This window comes from Dermacentor andersoni, chromosome 4 (assembly GCF_023375885.2).
Source record: "Dermacentor andersoni chromosome 4, qqDerAnde1_hic_scaffold, whole genome shotgun sequence".
NCBI classification, from domain to species: domain Eukaryota; kingdom Metazoa; phylum Arthropoda; class Arachnida; order Ixodida; family Ixodidae; genus Dermacentor; species Dermacentor andersoni.
In genome coordinates, this window is record NC_092817.1 from 91,526,920 (window position 1) to 91,549,760 (window position 22,841).

A 22,841-nucleotide genomic window follows, 5' to 3' on the forward strand; every position below is an offset into this window, starting at 1 on the left:
CGGAGTAGTCATTCTATTAAAATCGTCGTAAATGAAAAGCAACCAGACTGCAAAACGCCGCGAGGTGACACATCTACGACTCGGATGTAACGTTATGGGGTAGAAAGACGGCAATACGTAATAAGGAGCAAACAGGGGTATATGTAAAAGTGAGGGTGAGCAAATTATGTAATGCTTATAGCAGACAATCGGCTTATTTAAGTTGCAAGAAGGCGCCTCTGCAAGCGATATTCGTGTATGACCTCAGCTGCTTCGCTTCAGCCAGCTCCATCGTTTGATGGCAGATTTCCTAATCTCGGCACACCAATTAATGCTCCGTCCCCCTGGACCGCGATGTTGTAGCTATGCCATTTCTGATGTTGTTTCCGTTTGCGCTTTTCGCGCTTCGTCAGTGGTCAGAGCGAAGTTCCGCCAGCGCAATCAACAGGATCAGCCGGCTGTGAATGGTGGCTAACAAGAGTCGCATAGAATTGGGTGGAAGGCATCGCTACAGTGTTGCTGCGTTCCCCCATCTAGTGGAAGCCATTATATTACCTTTATTGACTGCTAGTTATCTGGTCTACCCACCAAATTCCTTGCAGCACTCCGCATATGCCTCTTAATCTGGTATCCTCGTTTGCTGTCCAATCCACACTGTTGTCTTCTGGTCTCTTAGCGTTAGGTCAATGACTTTCCGCTTAATTTTTCGTTGAGCTGCCGTTGGCTTTCTTCTCAACTTCCTTCGTTATCCTCCAAGTTTCTGCCCCAAAGTCAGTTCTGTCAAATAAGTATATCACGCAGCACTTCTCTTCTTAAGAATATTGATAAGCTCTCGGTCATGACCTGAGAGTGGCTATCATAAATGGCCCATCTTATTTTTGTTTAAAGATTCTTCTCGTAATACGGATTCCCCGTGAATGCTTCATCAATGTAAATGTACTACTTCGCAGCTTCAAGGACTATCAGGAACTCTTCCTGATAGGCGCGTTGTTTTTCAAACGCGTACCCTCAGGCTTTACCTGTAACTATATGTAGTAGGCCTTCAGCAGCATAGCTGAGAGGACGTACGACGAATTGAACTGATAACACGTTCACTAACAGAATTGGTGCCAGGGGAAGAGAAACGCAGTTGGAGGAGGTAGGGGATCGGATGGAGCTATTCTTTTCACTGTTCCTGGGAAATTAAAACACGAGAACAGGATGATACAGCTGCAAGACGTTCTATATAAGACTGCTCTATAAATCGTGAGAAATCCCGTTTTTTGCGGCTCGATGAAACTTAGTCGGTCTGTATATCCGCGTGCTTTGGTTTTCTTCACTCTTTCATCGAAATGTTAGACACGCTCGAAACGAGTCTCGCTTCCGCGGCAGCCAACCGAAATCTATAGCTAAACGTTTATTGAGGCTTCGTTATACCTTTCGGAGTTTACGCGTGTTATTCTATACACTCGTCTCCATCCTTTCGCTTTGCCGCAAGCCGCATACGGCGCCAAAAAGTTGCCGTAATCGGCCGGGCCGTCGATCGTGCCTGACTCCTTCCGCAGATGGCGGGCAGCGCATTCAGCAGGGCAATTTGTGCCGGGAAGTTTCGCTACCGGCGCCTGTCCGATTTCGCTGCCTCCTCCCCTGTATTTTCCCCATCCAACACCATACATCCCGCTCCGTTCGGGCAGGCCACGCCGTCCGTGTGCATGAATAAGGCGAGAAGCTGTGCGTCTGTGCTCTCCTATCTCTCTCTCTGTCTCTCGGACGCGCAGCTGTCTCTCCTCGCGTCTCCTGGTGCAGCTGAGTGCACGCACGTATATAGTACTTGCGGCGCTTGATACGCGCGGGAGGGACCGACGGGCACCGGCACTTGTATACGCGAAATGTTCAGCGCCATGCATTTCGCTCATTTACGGGCACACTGCGAGTGAAGAACGGCTGCTTCGCGGAGGCCTTTTGCGAGATCTGCCACTGTAGCTCCGTGAGTATGCGAGTGTGAATACAACCTCGTCTCGAAAAAAGCGCCGTGCTTTTTATTCCCCTTTCATTTACCGTCCTTCTTTCTTTCTTTGGCGTGGATGAATGAGCTGTCACATGACTGTCTCGTTGAAAACACGTCTACAAAAAATGACACAGGAAAGCAAGATGGAGAGAGACCTATTATAACCCTTCTAAGCATACCCTATAGCCATAACAAACGTATAGGCTACATAAACACTCTAACAAATACTAGAATATAACCTAACCATGTTGAAGTATATAGGCTATGTAATAACCTAGCCATAGCTGGGAGGCAATGTAAAGGTGAGCATGATACCGGAATCCGAGTGTGCTGTAGCCGGTAATTGTGCAAATAGGCGGCGTACAATGTGCTTGAGCATGAGCGCACTGTAAGTGCGGTCTCTCTAGAGAAGTGTGTTTTTATTCTCTTGATATCACGGTAACTCTTCCATCAATGTATAGTTTAACTTGTACGCCGACTTCTAAGTCCCTGTGTAATTTTTTTTTTTTTCGGAACTCCGTGCCTGACCAAAAAGTAAGGGTAAGGAAAGAAAGAATACGCCAAGCAAAGTTACGCCAAATACAACTGTGAATGAAGTGATGAGTCTCGTGACTTGAATGAGGCAATTAAGTGTTCTTTCCGAACCGTTAGCACACGCTGCCAAATCGCCAGAGTTTCTCCGACACGGACATGTAACAACGACAATTCTTGGTGGGTGCAGCTGCATCCAGCTGCAATTGAAACGTTCTTGTTCCTGTTCTTTTCTTTCTTTTTGTGTGCATTTGTTTCGGAACAGGCTCAATGCCTTCGCTTGACCCAATAATACGCCTCTGTTTATCTAATAGCAGCTTTAAACTATAGTAATACAATGAACACTCATGGTTGCTTCGCGAGTACTTATGGTGCGTAGCTTTCACAGATTTTCGCACAGATCCAGATATTAGCTTTCAAGCCCCGAGAGTTGCAGAGCTTGGAGTCGCTGTCCGCAGAGCACTGCAGATTTGCAGGGATGCTCAAAAGGCGTCGTTAACTTCACAATACCTTAAGCAGCGAGTGCTGCCTAACGACGACCCATTCCGTTAAACGGCCTCGGTGTGCTCGAGGCCTCGTCTTTTACCCTTAGTTTGAATTACGGCAAGTATCTCCAGTTTCTATTAAAGCCGACGCAGCCTCGTCCTCTCGCCCCGTATAAGGCTCCGCCATGTTTTAATTATCTCGCGCTAAACAACCTCATTCCATTTCGTTTTCGCTACACAGTAAGGTCTCCAACAGTGTGGAGTTGCCTTGGAGATATACTGCGCACACGCAATAGCGCAGGGGTACTTAGGTTCGAGTAAGGTAGAAGGTTAAAGGGTGTTTAACAGCACCAGAGAGCACAAAGGGCAAGCAAGGAGACCCAGACGATCACAAGGCGCTTTATACTCGAGTGGCACGATGCATGTTACAGAGCCGGAGTGTCGGGTGCCATTTTAGTGATATTGTCGCGCACCTATGTTCCTGTGTTTATTTAGAAATCTCAAAGGAAACACGAGAGAGAGAGAGAGAGAGAGATTCTTTATGATCTCTAAGGTCTACCATACCTGTGCAAGCCATCAGACCATAAAGTCAAGTACAAAAAGAAGAAAACGAAAAAAAAATAATTTTCTGGTCCGGCTCGTGCACGTGCCTTTAGCTATTTAGTCTAAAATAGTACTTCCGCTTCTCTCTGGTCTGGAGAAGTTTAGTTATCTTCACGTTCCCGTCAAGTTATGCGTTATTTTCTTTTTCCTGTCTTTTTTTTCTTTCTTCTTTTTTCCCGTTCTGTTGGTTGCAATGAACTGCGACGTTGCGTCCGCTTTTTCAGGTGGAGTGAAACGGAGGTGCGCTATAATTGAATCTGAGCTTGTACGCTTATTTTTGAAATATACTTGGTCTTGGTACATGGAACTTTCTATATGAAGATAGAACGTTCCACGCAGTTAATCACTTATTTGTGTTTATGTTTTATTAGCATCCGTGCAAGCAGTATGCCATTTACCACACTAACCGAAAGACATAGAGAAAAAAAGAAGGGCTTTTCATTATTAGAAGCGGTCGATAATCATTGCAATTGCTCCGGACCCCATAACATTTCCTTTTATATATTCGAGGTGGCCTTCAACAGTATTTCTTTTTTGTTGTTTTGTTTTATATTCGCGCTCATTGCTTCATCGGCTTGACCAGTTTAGTTTGCGTTACCAGCAAACCTTTCAGAAACGCTACTAATTTCTACTTCGTCTTATATTATTTTATTTTTATTATTTTTTTCAGGCAAATGTCGATCTTCGGTAAGTTTCACTCCAACGCAGCCACCGTGCGAACGGGAATGACGTTCACGGTGTTCGTGTGTCATTAACCTATTTCTGTTTGTTTTGAGAGTCTGCTCGTAAGCGACACAGGTACAGAACTCAATTTCCGGAAAATTTAATTCCCTCGGAACTTCTGATTGAGAAATGTGAGTTTCTACCAATCCCGCGCGTATTTAGACATCCCTGAGCGCGAGACGGTTGCTTCGATTGCAGACCGCGGAGGCCGCATATTGAACAAGGAGCAATGCAATGTGTACTTTAAAACATATAGAAGAACTTTAAAGAAACCCGAGTGGTCAAAGTTAAAAGCCTCTCCTCACTCGGGCGTCCTTCATGTGTCACGTGTTTTTTTAGGACGCTCGACTCGTCGACGGTTCGATTCGCGGACGTGCTGCAGGAGAGCCTGAGTGAGAAGCGGGATATGGGTTAGTTTTGGGGAGCCAATCAGTCCTCCAAGGTGGAGAGTTTGGATGAACTGCCTTGAGCGCATACGGGGATTCTCCTACAACGGCGAATGAACGTTTCTGTTTTCGACCAACTAGGTGAGGTCTCAGTCAAAAAAAGCTGTTTGAAATACTCCGTACTTATGTTTACTCTTTTGCTTTTCTTTCTTATTTAAGGACGTAGCGCCGTATAGTTGTAGTCATAGAATAAAACGACACGGGCATTTATTTGCAACATTGCTGCGATAATAGACGCCTGTGCTCACGCTTAGAAATCGACGATGGTCATGGTTGGAACTGGCATGCGCGACAATATTGTGCTACGTGACATCATACTGGTAAAGACAAAATAAACACTTTTTTTTGTCCGCTGTCGCTACTATAATAACATCGCTTGCAGGTAAGTGATAGAAATCAACAATAAAACGATAATTATTTGCCTACATAATGCATGTGCCTCGAGGCTAGCTCAGGCACTCCTTGATTCCGCACAAAAAAGAAAAAGAAGGTTGATTGCTGCTTTTAATTAATTAAAATTTAATTTAATAATTGCTGACGAGTCTGACCAACTTCAACTGGAGCACTCTCTAAGCGTATCGTGTGTTTTAAATAAGAAACTGTAGTTTGCATACCGTTGCGCTGGCTTAAACTTGATTATTCGTATCGTCAAAAAGCTGTCTGTAGTATAGGCGAAATCTGGCTCAGCAGCTCGTTCGAACGCGTATGGTTTTGTCGAGGAAAACAAAGGCGCGAAACCATTGCACCGGGAGACATCGAACTATGGACGCCTCTGTCGCGACTGTCCAGACTCCAAGATATACACGAAGCGCCGTGCCATCAATAACGGGATTTCCGTCTCTTTCCGCTCGTTGCCCGTTTTCTTTTGCTGTTCTTTTCTCTCTTGAGAATGAGAGGATTGTCTTCTGTTTGGCTGTCTATGCAGTCACTGTCTGGTTAGCCGTTTCCTCATATAGTCTTCCTTGCTCGTCTGCACAACAGCTCTGACGTCGCAGCCATTCACTGGTGCCACGCCGTGATGCTCTTACAAAGCGTCGTGCTATACTGGGTGCAATGTACCGTAACGGCGTAAACACAACTGACTGAACTGAGAAGGAAGAAAGTCTCCTGCGTTGAAAGGAATAAAATAAAATAAAGAAGGGCAGGGAGGTTAACCAGACGCGTTGAAAGGCCTTCGTGTGTTCTATGGTTTGGGTATTTGTGTTTGCGCTGTGTTTGTGTTTGCTTATTCTCGCTTTAATTTTGCGCATTTTACTGCTTTCATCAGAATATAAACAATTAGCCGGAGCCTGTGTATTAAGTTTGCTAATATAATGTTAATAAATAAGCAGAAGAGAAAGAGAAAGTGCCCATAACTTCTTGTGGGAAGAAAACGTTTTAAAAAAATGGAATATTTTTATTAATACGAAAGCGATCTTCAAAATTTGGTGCATGCTGCGCCGAAATGAAACGAAGTAAGTCGTTATCTCATTTAAAGCATAAGTTCATCGTCACTAGATTATCATAAACATGATTGAAGCTGTCGGGTCGATATATATAAAGTGGAGTTGCCAATGTCCAATGTTTTTCTTCCTTTTACCCTATAGATACAAATCCCTATGACAAAATTTCCCTGATGCTGCTAATCTTGACAAGCAATATCACTCGTTTTATTTCGTTATGCGTCGGGTCTCCTGTTGACCGACACAGCGTGCGGATTCTGCAAATGCTTCGATTGAACCACGTTTGCAGAACAGGGACAAACCCAAGAAGGCACGGTCGTGGGGCAGAGTTGAGAGCCTAAAGTACATTTTCAGAGCAACCACTGAAGAAGGTTAGAAAAGGTTAGAATCGTGGACAGTCGGCGCCGCTGCCATATTCCGGCGACCGAGCGAAACCACACGTAGCGCATCGAGATGGCGACTTGCAGGAAGCCGGTTGCCACAATTTCAGAGTGTGAGTGTCGCCGAAATTCTCGCGCGTCTAGGTAACCGGGTGTAAAATCACGCGCCCTGCTGACCGAGGAGAGACGCTTTTCTCTGCGCGCCGCTTCACCTTCTGCCTCTGCGTGCGTCTGTACGAGTGCACACGCTTCGCCTTGTATGCGTGTTCGTGTGTCGACAGTGACCTTAACAGCCCGAAAACTCGACGCTCTTTCGTGTGTCCCCCCACGTCCCTGCCCCGCTGCGCGCGACAGGCGAAGGCGCCGCTCGCACATCTTCCGCGCTCCGCCTCGTGTTTCAGTTAAATATACGCCCGAGTGCCTGAAACTAAAGAACAAACCAACCGTGTGTGCTTGGGAGAGGGAGCGAAGGAGGAATCCCAGTTTTCATTTTTTTAGAGAGAAGAACAAAATTTGGCATAGCGGATGCACGGCGGGCGAACGACGCAGGAAGATGCTGCGAGAGATAAAGCGAGAGGTGGTGACAGAGTACACGAGACGACGAAAAGCGCTCGCGATTTGAGCGTTCAAGTCTCTGCTTGCTTTCAAAACCACCCGGGCGTTTCGTTCTATATATTTACCTCCCTCCCCCACCCCTTCCCTGTAGGCTACGACGAAGACGCTCCAGCACACGAAAGCTCGAGGTGCATCCAAGCACGAGCCCGTCCTCTCTCTCTCTCTCTGCTCCGTGGAGCGCGCTCTCCGCGAAGCGTTCACCCGCGCTCCACCACCATCGCGCTCGCTTGACAGCGGCGCCTGGGCTCTGGCTGTCTCTCTTCCTCTCTCTTGTTCCTTTCGCTCTTTCAATCTTGCTGCCTTTCCTTCTTCATTTGTTTCTTCATCTTCTCGCTCTCTTTCTCACCCTCTGAAAGCACCGACGCCACGCACGTGCCCGCTGCAGAAGAGAAGCGCCGCGCGTTCGTTCGCGCGTGAGCCGCTTTTGCCACGCGCGCGCGCGCGAGCAAGCGCTCGCGGTGGACCAAGCTGCCGCGTATGCAAATTGGGAGACCAACTTCGGCGTCGCAACCTCCTCCTCCCCATCGAGTCGTTCGTGCTGCTCTGGCCGGCGGCTGTTGCGGCGGCTTCGCGTGCGTCGTGTTCTCAACTGACCGGCGTGGTTTAGAAGCGTGCGGTCGGGCTTGCCGCCGCAGCCAGCAAAAAAAAAAAAAAAAAGAAAGAACAGCCTTCTTCCGGCGAAGCGAGAGGCACTATCGAAGGAAACGGAAGCCGTTGCCTCTGGCATCATTTGTTTTTCGCCGCCACTTCCGATCGCCTGCTGCTTTGAGGACCCCGCCGTGCGCGTCGATCGCGTTGGCGCCTGATAGTACACGAAGCGTCCGTTCTTGAACCCGCTCCTCGGCTCGGCGACCTACGGTGAGTGCGCGTTTTTGACAGCGATTTTGTGTTATAAGCCACTCGTGGCGCTCCTGTTCGTAATGTTTGTGCCTGAGCGTGCGCGGAAGACGTGTAAGTCAGTAATTATGTAAATTGTGAAGCGTTGCTTCGATAATGCGTGCACTAACAGAGCCGGCACGAAGATTGGCCCCTATGGCTGGGAAGTTTATACGCATTGCCTCCTCACTTGTGGCAAGCACAGAAAGTAAGGTGCACCGTCATTTCACAGCATATGTCTATTCATTGCTCAAATGCATTGCGTACGTACCTTCACTAGCTAAATATTATCATAGCAAGCAAGCATCGTAACCTTGTAGAGCAAGGCTTTACATCTAGAACGAAGGTTTCTACGTGTTGTGCTCCTCAGATAGTGTTTGTCACCTCCAACTTCGATCATTCTTTTTTAATCGCAGTAGCCCCAACATTTTGTTTCGACATTAACTTGTGCACCGCAAAAGTATCCGAGTATCTAGTAGACACATCTCGACGACTATCACCAAACGGATGGCGTGCATTAGTCGCATGGGTGCTTCATTTTCTTGCGGGGATTTTTTTAAGTGCCTACGTCTAATTATATTGTCACAGACAAAGCAACAAAAGACTTCGGCCGACGCTAAAGATCTTTTTATATATGTCGCTGTCCTGGCACCTTCGTCGTTCTCCTCTTCTCGGAGCCACCCAACATGCCTAGCATGTTGCATCGAATCGCACCGAGTGGCTGTCAGCTGTGTCGAGGCCGTGGCATTACCCCCCTCCCTAGAAGCATCGTCTCGATGCGGAACATTGAGGCACTGGAGATTGCCACGGGGATGCTGTTAAGAGGGACGTAGATGGTGAGAGAGGTGTGGGACTTTGCGTTCAGCGGGAGTGGTATAACTTCAATCTAGAGACGTGAACGACATCGGACAGGCTTGGGCGTCGGGAACGGCGAGCGGTGCCTTCTCCTTCAGGAATCACTTCGTATGTGACGTCGCCGAGTCGTTGAACGATCCGATAAGGTCCAAAGTAGCGGCGCAAAAGTTTCTCCGACCGACCACGCTGGCGGATCGGTGTCCACACCCATACTTTGTCACCGGGTTGATAAGTGACGTCGCGGTGACGAAGATTGTATCGGTCGGCATCGTTGTGTTGTTGGTAGCGGATACGCATGCGTGCGAGCTGGCGTGCCTCTTCGGCGCATCGAGCGAATTCGGCAGCATCATTGACAACATTAGAACAGTAGGTGGGTAAGAGCATTGCGTCCAACGTTGTGACAGCTTCCCGGCCGTGCACCAAGCGAAAAGGGGTGAAGCCGGTAGTTTCTTGAACGGCAGTATTATATGCAAACGTAACATATGGGAGAACGTCGTCCCAGTTTTTGTGGTCGACGTCAACATACATGGAAATCATATCAGCGATCGTTTTGTTTAGTCTTTCTGTGAGCCCGTTCGTCTGGGGATGGTAAGCAGTGGCTTTGCGGTGAACGGTACCACTGAGAAGCATGATATCTTCTGTGAGCTGCGCTGTAAATGCTGTGCCCCGGTCGGTTATAACCACTCTTGGAGCACCGTGGCGGAGTACGATACCATGTACAAAGAAGGTCGCAATATCATTAGCAGTGCCTCGTGGGAGAGCTCGGGTTTCAATGTAACGTGTTAGGTAGTCTGTGGCAACAGCAATCCAACGGTTACCAGCCCTCGACGTGGGGAATGGGCCAAGCAAATCTATTCCAACCTGCTGAAAAGGGATCCCCGGAGGATCCACGGGATGGAGAAGACCAGCGGGACGCACGGGTAGTGTCTTGCTCTTTACGAGAAACACGGTAGGCACGTTGGCGCACGGGTCTTTCATTGGGATTTGTAATAATTCTGTGTTTCGCAGTAGGCGTTTGGTTGACCTTCGATGTTGAAGCGAAACAGTCCGCAAAAGACTGTAAAAGGCTTCGAATGCTAGCCTGTTGTTCACCTGATAATTTAGAATTCACATCAATATTGCTGTTGGCTGGTACGTCACAGTTAGAATCTCCATCATTTTGCCCTACAGTTAAACAAGCGGGAAAATCACTGACTGGCTCCAAATAGGCGATGGCAGTTCGTGGGGCGAAGTGCTGGTATTCACGACTGAAATTGGTCACTAAAATCTGAGCAATCCGTGACGACAGCTGCAAGATGCCGCGGGCTACGCAAACCTGTCGAGCCAACAAGACTGACAGATTGCCTTCAGCGATTCCGAGATGGGGAGGATCATCGTCTGTTTCTACGGTGATCAACGCAGTACTCCGGGGTGGTAAAGTAGCACAGCCACCCGAAACGCGTAACACCGTGGACTGTGGGTGGTAGTCGTCCGAATGAGTTGCGTGTTCGCTGGAAAATGTGACAAGCAACTCGCGAAGGTTTATGATTGCGCCGTACTCCCGAAGAAAGTCCATGCCGAGTATGACCTGCCTAGAGCACTCTTTCAGTATAATAAATGAACCGACAAATGTGACCTCGCGAATTTGTACCCTCGCAGTGCATTTGCCGATCGGCGTGAGAACATGACCGCCGGCTGTACGGAGCTTAGGTCCTGGCCACGGTGTCGTCACCTTGCGAAGTGCCGTAACCAGTTGTCCGCTCATGACAGAATAATCGGCGCCAGTATCGACAAGAGCGGTTACCGGGTGGTTATCTACAGAAACGAGTATGTCGGCTGAAACAGGTTCACGGTTTTCGAAGAAAGGTGTCGAAGGTGCGCAGTCGTCGTCGTCGTTATCGTCGTCGTCGGGGTGTCGCAGCGGAGGATCTTTCGAAGTGCGTTGGACAGCGGCCCCACCTCCGGAGGTCGCTGTTCTCAGTTTCCCCGACTTGGGCTCGTGGGCCGGTTGCCCACGGAAGCGGAGAACGTAGTGTAGCGGCTAGGTGACGCCGATCGTCGAGGAGGTGGTGATCGTGACTGGCGCCTCTGCGGAGACGGAGATCGGGTCGTTGGCAGGGACTGTTCAACCGGTGGGAACTGCGCGTACGGCGACGAAGGTTGACTGGCCAGATATTGCTGGATTTCTCTCGGGCGCTCTCCCTCACGTGGGCGACGAGCGCCGGGGTGATAGCCCTGGAGTCCAATTCTTCGGTAGTAGCAGGCACGGTACACGTGGCCCGCTTCGCCACAGTGGAAGCAGAGTGGCTGGTAGTCAGGTGTGCGCCACACGTCTGACTTTCGCGTATTGATTTGGGAGCTCGTGGACCCGTACATATTTGTACGTGAACCTTGGCCCTGGAAGTGACACAGCGGTTCTTCAGAAGAAGGCGGGTTACGGTGGTTCCCGGGTTGCGCAGGTAGCCTCACTGCTTGCGCATAAGTCAGTACGGGGGCGGCTTCAGGTCTGGTTTGCACGAATGGCTGTGCTGCCTGGCGAACTTCTTCGCGGACGATATCTGTGAGGGATGTTACGGTCGGTTGAAATCGCACTCCCTGTAGCCGGTCGAGCTCCTCACGCACGACACTACGCACAAGCTCTCGAAGCGCATCGGTGTCATAGGGTAACGAGACAGAAGATGCTGATCCCAGGTTGATTTGGCGATCGTAGACCGAGGAGCGTTGTTGAAGGGCTCGCTCCATTGTTGTCGCCTCACTGACGAACTCAGCTACTGTAGCTGGAGGCCTTCGCATCAGTCCAGCAAACAGCTGCTCTTTAACTGCACGCATCAGTAGGCGTACTTTCTTTGCTTCTGTCATGCCAGGGTCAGCACGCTTGAAAAGCCGCGACATGTCTTCTACGAACATGGCTACGCTTTCGTTCGGCCTTTGAACCCTATTCTGAAGGTCTTGCTCTGCTCGCTCTTTTCTTGCGGGGCTGCTGTACGTATCGCGTATCTGCCTTTGAAATTCTTGCCAGGTGGGGATGGATGGCTCGTGGTTAGCGAACCATGTTCGGGCAGAGTCCTCTAGGGCGAAGTACACGTTCCTTAACTTTTTCTGCTCGTCCCAATAATTGACATCAGCCACACGATCGAATTCGTCGAGCCAGTCTTCCACGTCCTCAAAAGGCTCACCATGGAACGGCCGCGGCCAGCGTGGGGTGTGGAGAACCAGCGACGCAGGAGGCTGTCCCGTACCGTACGTCTCCTGTGTCTGGCTTGCGGTTGTGGTGGACATCCTCGGCAGATCTTGGAGGCCGTATTCCGGAGGCAGTCTTTGAAGCCGTCGGCTTTTGCGTAGGTTGTCCGCGCTCTGTTCCTGGGGGTCAGAGTACATAGACGTGTACCCAGCAGCTCCACCAGTTTGTCACAGACAAAGCAACAAAAGACTTCGGCCGACGCTAAAGATCTTTTTATATATGTCGCTGTCCTGGCACCTTCGTCGTTCTCCTCTTCTCGGAGCCACCCAACATGCCTAGCATGTTGCATCGAATCGCACCGAGTGGCTGTCAGCTGTGTCGAGGCCGTGGCAATATGCTTAATCTACCTTACGTGGTTCGTATACCGTAACGTAAGATAATAGTTCTGTATTCGTGGGGTGTGAAATTATAAATTTTGGCATAGTATGACAAGATTGTATGAGGAACATAAATTATGGTTCATGACATGCGTGCCATGTAGTTCATGAAACAGCCGCCTACGTCTTGGTGCCCTCATGGTCGTTTGGTTAACTTGGTGTGTACCAAAATTGGCATAGTAAGGCAAGAGTGTATAACGAACACAAATGATAGGTCATGACAAAAATTTCATGACATGCGTCCGATGTAGTTCATGAAACAGCCGCCAGCGCCTTGGTGCTCTCATGGTCGTTTGGTTAACTTGGTGTCTACCAAAATTGGCATAGTAAGACAAGAGTGTATAACGAACATAAATGATGACATGCTGCCGTGTAGGTCATGAAACAGCCGCCTACGTCTTGGTGACCTTATGGTCGTTTGGTAAACTTGGTGTGTACCAAAATTGGCGTAGTAAGACAAGAGTGTATAACGAACACAAATGATAGGTCGTGACAAAAATGTCATGGCATGCGTCCCATGTAGGTCATGGAACAGCCGCCTACGTCTTGGTGCTCTTATGGTCGTTTGCTTAACTTGGTGTGTACCAAAATTGGCATATTAAGACAAGAGTGTATAACGAATACAAATGATAGGTTGTGACAAAAATGTCATGACATGCGTGCCATGTAGGTCATGAAGACCCCGCCTATGTCTTGGTGCTCTCATGGTCGTTTGGTTAACTTCGTTCTCCGCACACTGCTTCGCATGACATCAATTCCCACAGGACGTGGGATCTGCCTGGTTTTTAATGGCAAACATATTATTCAGGCCTACGCACTCTTTCCTAAAGTTATCTTAAAAGTATTAGTTGCATACTTCTGCACTTGAGAGTACCAGACAATGACACTGATAAGTGCACTTGCTTTTAGTTTATAAATACTGCGCCCGAAATAGAAAGAGAACAGAGAAAAACGTCCAAATACGCCTAGTCTCGTCTTACTGCAGTCGGCTCACGCTGTATTTAGATGGCCCAGCGTTGGCACATCAGCAGTTTCATTACGGTTGTTCTTTTACTTCAAATTCTAGATCCAGCACCGGTCTTTCTCTCTAGGTGGATTTTCTACATTTTGCCTGGACACGAAATCTGTAGTTATCTAGTTAACGCACCATCTTCCATTTACTGGTTCGTGTTTTCCTTTTTTTTTATGCGGCAGTATTTATTGGACATTTGTTATATTTACCCGCCGAGCGCACTAGCGGCTTCACAAAACTGTGAGCAAGTTTGTCGTTGACGAGACCTGCACAAAGTTATTGTTTGGCCACAACTGCGAGAGGACACTGAATGTAACATGTGCAGATGAACACAAGTCCGGAGCCGCACAGTATTGCACGCTGGCAGAATTCCTGCACACTTCCTGCCAGAGCAAAATTTAAAAAAAAAACTGACCTTTTTTATTTCGTGCCACGCTGGTGCGAGTTGAACTTCAAGAGGACGTCATTTGCATTCGTATAGCTTCCGAGGCAGCTCCGCCGTCACACGATTTAAAAGAAAGCAGCTGCGTCAGAAGTAAAGGCGTGAGTTGGGAAGCGAAAGCTAAGTGCGTCGACCTGGCTGTTAAGCACCCTTCTTTTTATTACTATTACTCCTATTAAATTAAGAGGAGGCTGGCAACATTATTGGCGCCGGTTGCTCCTTCTCACCGCACTTCCGTGAGGGAGACATTAATAGCGCTCGTAGCGGATATCTCTCGTTTAAAAAATAAACGAACGTCCTGCAGACCCTCGCTAATGCTGACCTACTGGCACCCGCAAAAAGCTGCGCAAGCGCTTTTCTTCGGGTGTACTGTGTCTCCCAGCTAACATCAGCCACGCTTTCCAAGAGGAAAAAGAAAGCATTGTAATGACACGGTGGAAGATACGATTTTAAAACCTACGGTGTCCGGTCACCGTACCTCTGAAGACTGAACACCATAGGTCTTATAATTGCATTTTGCACCGTGTTTATTTAAATATTTTGTTGTTGAGCAGCTTGGATAACACTAGCTTGGGCACCATGTATTGTATATATATATATATATATATATATATATATATATATATATATATATATATATATATATATATGTGTGTGTGTGTGTGTGTGTGTGTGTGTGTGTAAAACAGTTGCTGTCGCTATGAAGACAAGAGGGTATGAAGTACTTTTACTGGACGTATGGCGTTTTTTAATCCCATTCTAGATTATATGGCCGTCATACTTTTTTCTGTTTCTGTCAGAAAGGGCACTCTTTCACATTAGCCCAGTTTGCCGTGCCTATATTACGTACCAATTGAGAACGAATTAGAGCATCCGCAATTGGCAATAACATTTTACTCCCAGTATATCGTCTACCGGAAACATTCTTGGGCTCTACGCAAACGTCAATGAGCATTCTTGTCTGGATGAAGTGTCCTGTATAAAGACCTTCGCCAGTCAAGTTCAATTTCGACGCCGATCTCCTTGAGACTAGTGGAAATTACGACCTATCAACGTGTCTCGCGTCGCCCGAGGCAACCATTATCTGGCGTTTAATATCCCCCTATAGAAACACAGGGGCTACATAAGTGCGGCCGTGTAGTGGGAGTCTCGGGGTTAATTAGTAATTAATAAAAGTGACTCGGGGCTAATTGCGACGTTTGTGGATATCATTAACGTGCAGCCATAACTCAGAATTAACACGGGCATTTCTTGCATTCCGCCCCTATTGAAATGCGGCCGCAGTGACCGGCAACCGAACCCTCGACGTTCGCGCTCAACAACAGAACGCCATATCTACTGAGCTGCCCCTGCGGCTATCGAAGGCAACTATGGAAAGGGAAAGAAACACAACGCCGGCGATTGCGGCTCATTTAAACGCGACGCAAAAACGCTTTCCGAGCATCGGAACTGGTCTCGGTGCTGCTGCTTCGTAAACAACTTGCAAAGTCGGGATGAAAAAAAAAAAATAACAAAAATAAAGTGGCCGACCTTGGGAAGAAGGCATGAAACGGGAGGCCAGCCTGAGCGCCACCTCTTATCTGGGTGCGAAATGTCGTGGGACGTTGTGTACGTAGCGCGAGTTTTCATCTGCGAGGGGGACATGCATAGCGCGCACCGGGCTGAGCGCGGTCGTAAATAAACGAAGACGAGTCTGACGCCTCCCCCCACCCCCTTCCCCGTTTTTTTGTTTTTGTTTTTGCTTTTCTTGCGCAATGAAAATGAGAGTATATAGAAAAATAAAAACGACGTACGAAATGTTGAATTTACTTGCGATAACGGCTTCACTTTATATATGTACCTCGTATACGCGAGCCTAGCGAGTCTCACAGGTGTGTTGAACTTTCGCTGCGCCCCAAATGCACTTCTCACCTGGAACATTTGAAAACTCAAATGCGTAGTCGTATTTCCGTTCTCCTCCAGCGAAAGAGAAATGCTTGGGGGGGGGGGGGGGGGTATATATATATAGAAAGCGTCTCAAGCGAGATAGGGGGAGAGAACACTTAATCGCTCTCACACACCTGTTTTCCAAAGCGACATTCGGGAGCGGGATGTATGCACCACCTGGAGATCTTCGAAAAGGTCCTCGCCTTGAAGTTTGTCTGGACTCGGATTGTCAATGGGAAAGTGTCTACATATCGCGCTCGGAGTTGTCATCCTGCGGAATCTTATGTTTACTTCTCGACGACTCTCGGTATAACCGAGCTTGGAAAAAAAAATTGTTTTCGCGTCTCTCTCGGCCCTAACAAACACTGAGTGCTTGCAACGGTGATCGCCGGCAGGAATTGTTCAACTGAACGGTCAGTGGGAAATGGTTGCGTATCTTAACCTACGCTGCAGTGGTCATTGGGAACTAAGGTTCTTTTTTCTTTCCTTTTTTTTTGATAGCGCGAGAATGAATCATAAGCAAGTTTGATGCTGTGGTTGTTTTTTCACATACGCCTCCACTACTGTACTAGCGGACAACTTTCTGGGGCAATGAAGTGAAAGCTGTGGAGACAAAGCGCGCACAAGTGAAAGCGCTTCTGAAAAAGAGTCCCACATTCTCATCAGCGCTTAGCAAAGCTGGGAAAGAGAACACAGGAACATATTTCCAACAGTAAAATGAGGCAAAAATACACCACTAAGTGTTCAATTTGACTTTGTTTCCCAGCTGCTTTTCTCTTCTTTCGCGTTCGGGCGAATGCGAAACCGTCGCACGAGGAAGCTGCGCTGATTCAGTATATCTATGCCGAGAAACCGAAAGCACCATCAAACGCAGCCAGACGACTTGGCACATTAGCACGTGTGCAGAAGCTCCGCCCCCGTCGCTTTTCCTGCATTGCCGCAGAAAGTAGCCTGCTAGTATAGCAAGCGTCCTTTTACATGTTGCCACACCAGTAGGTCTAATGAATCTAGTACGTTTTTCTTCTGCCAACTGGCTGTTCGTTTTTGCCTGATTTGTAGACGCAACGTTCAGGCAGGTATGCATAGGGCTAACCAATGTCCAAAAGGAGATTTTGGAAGCAGCATATATATTTATCGATCCTGAATTTCACTTTTGGGAATAATAAAATATTTGGGTAAAAAAAAAAGAAATACGCGCTAGTATGCAGAAATACTATGATATAGTTAAAGAGATAGGGTTCAACAGATATTTCAGAAGAAAAAGATGAAGCAAAAGAAGAATCTCGCTGTATACATAGACACGTCCTTAGTACTTTGTGCAACTGTCTCTAATCAATTTTGCTGCGCAGCAAAGCCATCGTTTACGTCAGATGCTATTTCACTTATGTTATACACCCAGTGGGACCTGATCGATGACGACAATCAGTACGCATGTTTGACTATAAAATGCAAGAACTTCGCACTCGCGCTCGTAGGTGCCTACACTTCACCTTCGAGTCGATTTGACAACGCAAGGCTAAGTGCAATTTTAACAGCGACACCTGGACCATAGATTATTAACGGCGATTTCAATGCGCATCATCCACTATGGGGTAGCTTAAAGATGGATTGTCGAGGAAGACGTGTATTATCCTTCGCGTCGGACCTTGAATTCTGCTACATAAATTTTTATATTTTATTTTGTACAATATACCCCTAAAGGCCCTCACGGCTGAGGGTACTACATAAGACGAGGAAGGTACAGTCAATCAATAAAGATAGAATACATCACAAATTAATTCAAAAGAAACTAAGCACACATCATGTGACATCATAATATAAGTGCCAAATATTGTTAATTACGACAAGCGCAAAGAAAAACAAGAGAAGCAACAACATGAACAGGGCAGTAGTCAAAAGTTATACAAATCCCACATATTCCAAACAACAGCATAAAATGAAACAACGAGATCTACATCATTGCAAACACAATTTAAAAAGAAACAGTTCAAAACACGAAATAATAATATACGCATCATGTTAAGCAGTATTTAAGGCAGACAACAGATTGCAAAATTTGTCGGGAGTAGTGGCAGTAGCAGCACGTGGTGGCAAAGCATTCCAGTCAGTTATGATGCGTGGTATGAAAGACTGTGCGTAGTTAAATGTACGACATGACAAGCGCTGAACTTCTAACAGATGGTGGCGTCGGTCAAAGACGGAAGAAGGCAAACGAAAAAAGTCATTATGAAGTGTTGAGTGATGATGCAGCTTATGAAAAAGTGATAAACGTGCAGCTTTTCGGCGGTGACATAGTTCTTGCAGGCCTGCGCGTTTCTTTAATGCTGTGATGCTGGCATGACGTGAGTATAATCAGAGTAAATTCTGCAAGGATTCAATGTTCTTTATTAAAGACGATTGATAGGGGTCCCAAAGAGCCGAGGCATTTTCGATCTTAGGTCTAATTAGTGTACAGAAGGCCCGTAATCGGAGGTGAGAAGGTGAGATGATGGCAGTGCCACTTTTCTGTGGGAATTGACATACAGAGACATACCGAAATATTCGCCTTTAGCAATTGTGCGGTCACGCCGACTGTCGTAGTGGTGACGTTCGTGCGTGCATTTTTTGAAGCACACAGCAAGAGGTAGGGTAATGGACCAAGACGATGCTGTGCGCGTTGCAATAACACTGTTCCTGAGGGGGGCAGCGCCATTGTTTGAGGAGCAGCGTGCTTATACCTATAGTCATTCAGTTAGTACGCAGGAGACTCTTCCAGCAATCTATAAGGTATACAAAGTCTATATAAATTATTCGGTTAGATGTAAATTCAGTGAGCTCTTCGTTACGATGTTGTTCTCTCTAATAGATTTGTAGTCATTTTAATTCATTCGTTATTTATTTCAGCATTATCGTCTGTTTGTTTATTTTTTTTTCTTCCTGCATAAAAACACAGAGAAATGCTGAAGCCGAGGCACTCTTTACCTCAATCCTTCCACAGCAACTCCTGTATGACAGAACGGAAAGGAAGAAAGCGAGATGACGCTGCCCGCTGTGAGAGCCTGCGGCTGTCGCGGTAAATGAATTCAGAGTAGAAGGAGTCGCGGAGGTCTGCAGATATTTTTTCTTCTTTCTGCTTTTTTCATTAACAGCGTCAATCGAATCGGACGGCCCGCATAAAGAATCATTGGCCGGGATAATGTAAAGAATATATTCCGATGCTACTTCTTTTCGCCGATTAGTCAGTGGTGTAAGCCGCGCTCCGCCCTGGTCGCGTTGAGGTGGACGATAAGAAATGTACAGAATCGAATGAAAGGAATCATTAATACAATGCCCCTTGATATAAAGACATCGGGAGTGATGATATACATTAGGACACACGTACAGACACAGAGAAAGAACAGATAAAAGCGGCGGGGGAGGGGGGGGGGGTAGGTGAGTCGAGGGGAATCCCGTTAGACGTGGTTAAAGATCGGAGTGCGCTAACCGCTCCAACCAACGATCACGAAGCGGAGCTTGCGCGGGAAACGTGCCCCGGAGAGGGCTCTCACCGAAGCTCTACGCGCGAAGCACGACACGAGGTGTTGCTATACACCCTCGGCAGGAAAGAGGCCCAACAAGAGCAACGGCAAACGCAGCTAACTTCACCCGACCGGCAGCAGCAGCAGGCCCGTTCTTGTCTGTCTACCAGGATCCTGCTTCCGCTGTTGAAACAGCAGCTGTGCACGTACCCATTGTATGAGGCCCTGCGACTGCGCCCTGTGCTGCTAGCAGGAATTGTGTCAAGCAGTGCGTAGCTGTTGGTTGGCCATGCACGTGTTCTCTGCTAGTGCGTTTGTGCTGGAGTCTTTCGGTTTAGTTTTGGCGTTACAACACAAGGACAGCACTAGAGATGAGGGATCAAATGGCGGTGCATGTGATATTCTAGGGAGATGAGATTCTAGATGATGATGCATTAGATTAAGCGGGATGTATGGAGCAGAGATAGGTCACGTGCTGCCTGCGGCGGTTTTTCATAGTATAACAATTGGGGGGAGGGGGACGTTTCACAAAGGGCAACCAAATTCGAGGGCGGGTGAGCAATTGAAGTGGTTAAATCGGGAAGCATGCGGTTATAAGGCTGGTTTGATTAACACGGGGCAGCGACAATAGAATATCACTGTCCTGAAGTGGACTTAATTAGGCCGATTGTGTTGATTAGAACCAAGGTGAATCTCACACGTTATACTGAGTACTCGACTCCCGAGAATTTCGCGTACACACGCGCATGGCAGTTATCGTTTAATTGAAATTTATGACTAAAGGAAGAATAATCAAGCACATAAGGTACAAAATACCCCACTCAGAGGGAACAAACGCTTCTTCAATATTCAATTCGATATAACTTCGGCATTTATTCTGCATTATGAGGGAGAAGTCCCCGATATGACGCGTTTGGCAGTTAAGTGTTATTGAAAGATTAGTTTAGAGAAATTCACGCAAAATTCAAGCTGCTATATGAGCCCTTGTATCCCATTGAAGCGTTCCCTTATGCGTCAACACAACTGTATACCGGGCCTTTGAACGCTGCCATTCTTTTGATTGTTATGGTATTTTCAACTTGCCCTATTTCCAATGCACGCAGCTCGTCATTCTTGCCTGCCGCGAGTAATGCCAACAATATGCACCCTTCCACCCGGCCGCACCACAGCCTACTGAAAGACGAGCACAGTTTCTATGTGAATTCTTCTTTTTTCAGTGCTATAACTGACAGCGCTTACGCCTTCATGTATGCGGCCGTGGCGATGCATACCAAACGCATCGCTTTCCGCGGCCTGGCTTGGTTGACCGTTCCAATCGCCGTCCGCGAGATCGAACGGGGTAAATTTAATTCCGCCCCAACCACCGCTGCCAAAGAGGGTCAGGCTCGAGCAGGCGGGCGTGTGGGCCGCGGTGTTTTGCTCCGGCGCAGACGTGGCGATCCAAGTCAGCCACGACGTGACCCGGTTGTCGTTCGGGAATCTCGCGGGCTCGGTCGCCCTGCAGTTGTATATTGACGCCTGTCGGCCATCGAGCGCAGCGAAGGTCGCGCATGGACGCAGCGGGTCCGCCGTCATCGGCGCCGCTGCTAACAAGAGCTACGGGTGCAGGATACGTGGCAGTGTTCTCGGGCATTGTTACAGTGCTCGGCGCTGTCGGCTGCCGGTCGGGCCCGGTCGGGCCCGGTCCGTACGTAGAAGCTGCTCGGCGTCTCGAAGAGAGCTATAGCTGTTCGTGTGTGACAGCTTTTTTTGGTACTTCCGGATCGCCCTGAAAGAAAAAAAGCAAGGGAAAAAACATTCTGAAAGTATTCGTGGAGGAAAGAAAAAGATACAAAGCGGGATGCGACGATCCACACGCGCAGTGAGTATTATAGAATTGTGCGATGTTGATTTCGCTTTCTGCGATTTGAATGCTCGAAATGTCACGCGTGAATAGCGACGTGTGGTGTGTGCCCCTTACCCCCTCCCCTCTTCCCCCTTTTGTAGCGTTTTTCGCGAGTTTCGTAGAAGAAATATGCCAACTGTTTTCACTCGCATAATGCGTCCCTTTGCTCTTGAATGACGACAGGAAAACAACATAGTAGAAGCGAACAGGAATGACGGCAGGAAGTCCCGGAACATGCTGTCGCTGACCGAGTGCAGTTCCGAATTGTGACATATATAACAGCGCTTGAAGAGCAATAACGGAAGGAGAAAGTTATGGACAGTGTATCAGCTAGGCTATATCAGCTGCGGAGACGTGTACGCTTTTTCCAGTGTTAGATTCGTGCGCGCTGATATTGTGAAGCATACAGAACGAATGGCAGCTTCGAGCTTTGGACACGGGTTCACCGAAAATTTCTACAGTTTGTAATTGTAAGCGATAGAGGGGACGCCCGCAGTATTCACCTTAGGTTTTATTTACGGTGCATCCTATTCGCCTGCTAAACACCTGAAACATTCCTAATGAACAGCTCCAAGTGCTCCTCCACACTTATATAAGCTTTTAAACCTTCGCACTTGTCTTCAGCGACGCGGCAATGAAGAAATACGGATGGTTTCTGGAGCTGATCGGAAAGCTCTGCAATGGTCACTTACAAAAGTATGATCGCGAACGCGGATGTCATTGAAACCCTACAGGCGAGAGCATGAGGACTCGCACTATCAATGCGAGCCTCTTAGAGGCCGCCATTTGCAAGTGTATATCTAAATTCGCTGACCGCGCGTGTCATGTTACTCGGAGGGTTCTATAAACGTCCGCGCGATAGCGGGACCGCTGCCAGGCAGTGGTGATAAACCTTTCGGATGGCACAGTTGCAAGAACGCTGGCAATCTCTAGACAGTCGCGTCGACATTCAAGAAACTTCCTCGTACTCTCAATCTATAAGGAAACTTTGCGATAACTTGTTTACTTCAGGCGGTGATTAACTTCTAGAGATGCTGACTGCGCGCCTCGTTGATAGAATGGAGTTCTAGAAACCCTAAAATGGTGCAACCCGGCACGAGAACTTGTTTGTAGTTAATCTGTTTTAGGTTCTACAATGAGCGCTGTCAGTTATACATGTTTAGTGTCCGGAAGGGGTTTTAACACGGCCGCTGTTGCCGAGACTGCTGGGCGTTGGCGGTAGGCCACTGATCCAGCCACGCGCTATTTTTTTGTTCTGCATAGGCATACACCTATAGCAGTCCGACATTAGAAAAAAGCAAGCTGGAAGCCAAATACCTACTTTCTCGCTCTCTCGGCTCCTACTAATCGATCGATTTTCATTCATTCATTCCTTCATTCATTCATTTGTCGTTAATGTCAAAGCTATGCGGATTTAGGTTTGCAGGAAACGCAAGCAATTATCCTATCTTAGCAGCCGATTAAAGGGCAACGTGTTGTCCTGGCTACAGCCGCTGCATGTGAGCATGTGCAAGCAATCTCTGCATGCTGTCAAGTTATGTTTACGAGGGCTGGGTCAAA

General features: G+C 47.7%; 1 protein-coding gene across 4 annotated transcripts in view; it reads left to right on the forward strand.

Moving 5' to 3' along the window:
• The window catches only part of LOC126536467 (glycoprotein 3-alpha-L-fucosyltransferase A), a 159,191-nt gene that overhangs the window by 84,990 nt on the left and 51,360 nt on the right, over positions 1-22,841 (forward strand). Inside the window, exon 1 of one of the 4 annotated variants that reach the window (XM_050183440.2) lies at positions 7,063-8,049. The exons of the other annotated variants lie outside the window; for them this stretch is intronic. The gene's annotated coding sequence lies outside the window, so the exon portion shown is untranslated. Of the gene's footprint in view, positions 1-7,062; positions 8,050-22,841 lie in introns of those variants that run through there. 4 annotated transcript variants of the gene reach the window in all.